The following is a 7,018-nucleotide window of genomic DNA, read 5'->3' as shown; positions in this document are numbered from 1 at the left end:
GTGGCTTTGTTTTTTCCAACAATTTTGGCTCAGTTGAATACCTTCACTACTGCTGACTCTTGAATAGTTGCAAGCAGTTCTGTCTTGCATTGGTCTCATATGCTTTGGTGACCAAGAGCCACCTAACTCCCCATGCTAGCAAACACATCCTTCCTCCCATCTGTTTCCACCAAGGTTTATTTAAGTTGTTTTTCTCCTTCAGCATTTTGGATCTCTAGGCCCCGCTGATGCACACAGCAATACTTTATCTCTTCTTTCCTGCAGGAACTACAGAACTTATTTTAACAAATCACTTATTTCCATAAATCTAATAATGGATAGCATTTGCATAACCCATAATAAGGGATATTTACAGTGATGTAAATATTCCTTTAACTGGTGGGATCTATTTTCCTCTCCTCATGGAAACATTTTGTAGTGGTGTGGTTGTTCCATGCTATTGAGTCTGAACTACTCTGAGTTTTTGATTGTGAAAGAAGGTACGGTGTGTTTATAAGGCCTTTGCATCCTTTACATGTGTTCAAAGCATTAAAAGTGCAGCTTAACCAATTCCCACATGCTATAGTTTAGTTTTATATCTAGGATTCTGCAACACAGCAATTGAAATTTTTAAAGATGCCCTCTCATTAATTGAAAATAGCATGAAGGATGAATTAAATTAAATGAAGAGGGGTATAATGCCATTGTTGATTGATGTATTGTATTCAGTAAAAGCCTCTGTTCTTCTCTTTATTGAACTCAGAAGAGTCCAGGTTCTTTGATGTACAGCTTACAGTGGTTTCATCACAGAGTACACAGGCATTGATTGCAATTTTTTTTATGCAGCTTATGTTCCCAGTGTATACTTCATCAAGGCCCTAAATACCGATAGAACCATTTAAAGAATTAACATCTCTGAAGATAAGATACTCACTTCTTAAAATGATGTCCCATTCCTTTTCCAAAATCTTATGCTGAAGATTTAATTTGAAGTGTTTGGTTGATGAGGTGAGAGGGAAACATACTTTTAGATGGATGGATAGTAAGATGGATGGATAGTAATTCATAGCTTACCTGAAATCAAAATATTTTCTTTTCTCATAAGTTTCTTTGTACTAATCTGAATTTTTGAAGATTAAATTCAAATCAGATATAAGCTCTTCAAAAAGGTAATGCAAAGAATTTCTAAATCCTCATTTGAGCATGCAGATAGATATAACATCAGTGCAGTTGAGGAGAACATCTAAGTTTTGGCTTGAAGGCATTGGCTGTGTAGTATATTAGTAGGCAAGCTGTTCAGTAAACAGGAGGGAGCTCTACAATTCCTCAAGAAGTCTTTGGTGTTTACAAATACTTCTCATCATACAGCTGAGTCATGATGTTCTTGTCTTTTAGATTGTTGAAAATATGAAAGCCAGCTCCTTGATGCTAAAAAGGCCTTTGCTTTGCAGAGAGTATTCCTCCTATGAAGGTTTATTGTTCTTGACTTTGTGTTTATCTACAGTGAGTAATGATACATCATGGATGATGAATTGCAGTCTATTTCATTGAAGACAGAAAAACCAGGTAAATTTCTGAGTCCAAATATACAATTTTCCCCAATTTTGCAAAGAATATGAGAAATAAGAAACCAGGCAAGAAAAAAAAACAGAAAAACTTCCTTCAAATATTGACTATACTGTGTCAGTAGGACTGGCTCTTGTGCATTGAGTGAAATTATTAGTAAGATGAAAAGAGAAGACAATCCACTTCAGAAAAGTGAGATGTCAGAAGCTACTAGTACCCCTCTAGAAATTCACTTCATGCAGCAGAACCTTGAGGACAAACTTCTTCTCTGCATCCTTTCCTAGGCTTGAGAATCTGAATTACCATGCAGGTTTTATGTGAAAAATATTCCACGCCATGGGTTATCATGCTTCAGAGCCATAATGTATTTTCCAAATTCAAGATCTGCCATCATTAGGTTTATTGGTGGATCCTGAGAGGTCTTCAGCTCTTCTCACCTTCTTGGATCTGAGCTCCGCATTTCACCACTGTCCCTCTGTACTGTAATAACAGAACACCTTGACTCTGGGCACAGGAGCATATGGAAACCTCCAAATCTTCTCCTGGAATCTTGGGAAGAGGAACTTCTATTTTAACAAAAGGGCAAGAATTTATCTGCAAGTGAAGATGAATAAAGTTTGTCCTAAAGTGGAAGCCAGCAGCAGCACATGCCCTTCCTGGTTTCATGTATCTCCTTTAAGAGCTGCTGTTTTAAAACTAGAATATAAATGAATGCATTGAGTGAATTCTGTTATGACGAGCAGAAAGAATATTGAATTATGAAAAACAGGTGCGAAATATATTCTGTGAATACACTAGAGGAATGTGTCTTGCTTTGAAAACAGCTTGAGAGGTCAATCAGCATTTCTTAGAGGAAAAAAATTATTTTCATGTCTTGATAATTAAATTAAATAGTTTGTTTAGCCAGTTGTCCTTGTGGTATCAGTTGTGAGAGACTGTTAAAGTGATAATTTTTGTCCTGAGATTTTTAAAAATCATGTTCTTGCTATTTTTTAATGTGAAAGGGAATGGCACAGAATCACCATCACAGGCCTTGGGAGCTGACTGGCTCACACTCTATAAAGGTGAATGGAAAACACTATTGGGACCAGTATCTCATCTTTCATAATAAGAAATTGAGAAAACTTTGCTTGCTTAATCAGCTAAAACAGCCTGAGAGAGAATAGGAACAAAACTGGTTTGAAAATTTGTATTTGGAGAGTTTTATCCTTGTTGCACTGCCTGCAGGGAAGGGGCAGAGCTGAGGGTTCAGCATGTCCTTGGTGAGTTTTGACTGTCCTTTTACTGATGTCTTGGATGAGGAGGTGAGATGTGCTTATTAAATTTCTCACTTACAGAAACCTGAAAGAAACAGCTATGCTGGTGAAACCATTTGCCAAAACCAGGCAATCTATAGAACTGTGGGTTCATTTGCCATACCTGTATCTGCCCTGCACATTATGTGAGCATAACCTTCCCCTCACCCCCTCTGCCCTACCGGTAAGGTCTCATTTCCCACCCTCACACATTATTTCTCATCTCTGCTTTGCACTGATGCTGGTTCTTCCCCATGTTCTCTGTGTCTGAGTTGTGCAAGAGGCAGCAAGACATGAGGCTACCCCTGAACTAGCCAAGGCTGAGGGACCAGCTGGCAGACCAGGCAAAATAAATGCCCAGTGAGCTCACACAGTGCAGCCTGAACTTCTGCAGGAGCTGTAATTTCCATCTTTTCCCTTTATCCAGTCATTGATTTTCACACAACTTGAAAAAACTTAATTCCTTTGCAGCTCTTCAACTAAATCAGATACGGAGGTAAATGAGTTCAAAGAAAATGGAAGGAAATAAGGAAAAGTATCAGGTAAATAGATAAAGCAGCTGCTTAAATGCATATATTTTGTTTTCTCAGAAATCAGGTGGAAAATAGGATGCAGTTCAATTTGCAGTAACTTTCTCAGTGAGATAAGGAATAATTGCTATATAGCAGCTCTTTAAAAATGATACAGGAGCTAACAGAACCATGATTCAAAAATTTAGACTTTATATGAATACATACATGAAAAAGACTGAAATATTTCGAACTTCTCAGCATGGTTGTGGTATTGTGCCTGTTCTTGGACACCACAGTTCATATTTATTTATGCCAGCTGGAAACAGCCCATAATGGCTACATGTCTCAAAAGTGTTATTTATGAGAATAGAGACCTAATTTGTATTATTTATCCTATTAAAAAGGAGTCTTCAAAGGCTGCATGTAAATGGAAGTTTTCCATGTAGATTTTCATGTCAGTAGTGGATGGAAAAAGAAAAAACAAACCTAATTTTTCAGGAAAGGAAGATGCAGATTAGACATTCACTAAAAAATATCTCCAATAGTGTCTGGAGTAGGTTGCCTAAAACTGTATTTTATTCACTGGTGCTGAAGAACTTCAGTTGCTGGTAAGTTTCAGGGATGATATGGATGTATAGTGATGATCCCACCTCAGGGCATGGAAATGGCTTACATGATTTCTTGATTTTTTTTCCAGCTTTAGTATTCTAAGACTCCATGTTTGATCTCTGTGAACACAAAGGAAAGAAGAATTATTTACATTAAGGAACATAATTGATAAAAAAGTCTGTGAATTCTGGCTACATATCAATTATTTGGGAAATTAGAAGAAAACTTATAACCATTCAGGGTCAGTTTTCCAAATGAAATGCAAATCTAAGTGGCTCTGAGCAGGAATACAATCAGTTTTGGAAGGTATGGTGCATGTTTTCTTTTGATTTCAGGAGACGTGGCTCAAAGGTATAGAAAGACCCTTCTGGTAATCTTACAGATGCATGATATTTGCTTCTCAAGAGAAGACAACTGAGTGCTTTAAGCCCACGGAAGTCCTGCTGTATCGTGTGAAAAAGGCAAGTGAACTTGTCTCACAGTAGTGTGCAAACTCATCTCTATTTTAACGTGCTTCTTGGTATGTTCTTTTCCAAAGCTTTATTTTATCTTACCCCTTTCCTGATGTTCCAGTTGAATATCTAGGGGTTTATAATCCTTTCAATGTTAGTGAAGCATCATGAACACTGGATGGTGGCATTGTAGAATGAATCAGGCATGCAAAACAAGCAGGATCTATTTATATACACAGATATCCCAATAATCAAGGAAAAGATTTGCAGAGTAAAAGGTGTTATAAAATACCCTATATACAATTTACTTTTGGAAGAAGAGTTGTAACTATTACGTAACCTCATTCAGTATTTCAGATTTTCTTTTAAGTGAAAAGATTAACAATTGGGGGGGGGCATAGCAGAATGGTTCGTGGCATTTGTTCTCACAGAAAAATCCTTGAATACTTTAAGAATATAACCTATGTTAAAAACATCATAAAGCAGACAGGCATTTTACAATAGGGTTAATCCTGCAAGGAGGAAAGGCAGAAATCAATTTGTGAAAGATTTCTTTCATTTTCGTTTGATTGTTGTTTCATGCAGTTGTTGTTTAACTAAAGCTCTGCAAGAGTGGGGAGCAACATGAGTGTTCAGATGGGAGGCCCATCCTCTGTGGCCTCATCTCAGCCTAGCAGGCAGCACCATCCCTGCCGGTCAGGGACAGCTAAAATGTATGGCTGCTCTTTCAAAGAGTTCCACCGAGGTGATAAAATGTTTTCTGAACATTTTGCTGAAATGGTTTTGCTGAAGAAAGTGCAAGGCTCCCTTGCAGAGGAACCAGAGTTAAAGCTGGTAACAGCTGCTAGACTTTTCTTCATATTTTGTGAGTAAATTTCCAGGTGCTTCAGGTTGGTCTTTTATAGCTGGATATAGCTGAGGCACTTTTTGATGCAGATAGAAGGTTCTACTTTCTCAAATACCAGCTTCCTAGGTCACTGCCAAGAAATCAGTCTTCAAAACAAGATCTGAGAGGGATTGGTTCAGGCTGACCTTTTGGCAGTGTGGACCTGCCCATCCCAGATCTGGGCACTTCTGTTGGATGGCATCTCTCAGCACCATTCTCAAGTTTTGCCTACCAATGCCAGGCTCTCCCACATGCCTCTCTGCCATACCCCAGGGTTTGCAGCACTCCTCAATTCCATGCTATGAAAATTCCAGTCTGGAGGGTCTCACACTGTCCGCCTGTTATCCGAGATACTTGGAGACAAAAGCAACACAGTCTCAGCCCGTTCTTACTTGTGCCATGACAGAAGCATCGCTCTGCCCCTCTGAGGAGCCCTGGGGCCAAGAGTGGCACTGGATGGGTGTAGCCCATCAGCTTTTTGAGGGGTGAGGGCTGAAGGCTGAACAGGATACGAGCGGCCCCTCTACACCACTTGGCCTTTAAGGTGTTGGCTGCAAATACACCTACAAGGTGCAGTCGGGTACAGAGTGGACTTCTAGCTCTGATTTTTTGTCAAAGGCAGCTGCAGAAGCAGTTAAGCTGGATTTAAGTATTTTTATAGATACAGCTCTGCTGTCTATTTTACTACTTTTGAGACTGTCTCTTTTCTCTTTGTGGGATATCAAATGACTAAATTGCTTTCCACTTTAAATGGGACTAAGCCCTGTGGGACAAAAGTTTATAAGTAATACACAGAACTATATTTCATGCCCCAGCTTGTTGAAAAAATTAGTCATTATTGCTTAGAATGACTTCAAATTGTTTAATAAAATGGAACCAATGGATCCAACTGCTTAACACCCTAGTCTTGAACTGAGTTCAGGCTCAGACCTTGGATGAAAACTGTGGAGAAATAAAAGCAGAGAGAAAACACAAGTGCTGTCTTGCTTAAGACTGAAATAAAACGTTTGTGCATTTTGAAGACCACTTTTGTGTCAATTAGTGACAAAGTAGACATTAAATGTACATTTGATCAATTTCTCCTTTCAATTTTGGGTACTGCTCGGAGACACTAGATGGCACCTTCTGTTTGCTACGTGCATGGGGCCAGAAATAGGGCCCATGTGAATGCTGGTGAAAGCTGACAATTATTTTTGAAGCAACTGGTGCATCCATATGGATCCTTGCTGACAAAGGAAACAGAAATATCCTGGTGCTCCACATCCAGAAAAACAGGGGGGACAGAGTACCTATTAACTACCTTGTTTCTTCTTTTCATATCATCTTTGGGCTGTAGATGGTGGGCAATGAAACACCCAATTTAGTTAAAGGGTGGGCTGCGAATGGTTGTTTTCATGATGCATTATAAGGAAAGGATTTTCAGGAAAGCTGGACATCATGCAGGCAGCTAGGGGTGTGACTTAGGCCCATGGGGCATAAGTGATACCAGTGTGAATGCGGAATCTATGGACATATGAGTCTGTAACTGCTTCATCAGACATCTGGTGTCATCCAGGGTGCCGTAAAGGATCCCAAATAAAGTCCAACTGCTGCTCCTACAAGGAATGGATTTTATGTATATGCTGAGGATTCCATCAAGGGGTCATGAGGAACTAGCCAGTGATCACCTGTGCATTTGCCAGTGACATGAATGAACATAAATGTAACACTGCAATGGCA

Source organism: Chamaea fasciata, unplaced genomic scaffold (assembly GCF_029207755.1).
Source record: "Chamaea fasciata isolate MVZ Bird 193981 ecotype frontalis unplaced genomic scaffold, bChaFas1.0.hap1 SCAF_2, whole genome shotgun sequence".
Taxonomy (NCBI): Eukaryota; Metazoa; Chordata; class Aves; order Passeriformes; family Sylviidae; genus Chamaea; species Chamaea fasciata.
The sequence above is the reverse complement of the archived record's forward strand: the minus strand, read 5'-3'. Positions refer to the sequence as shown.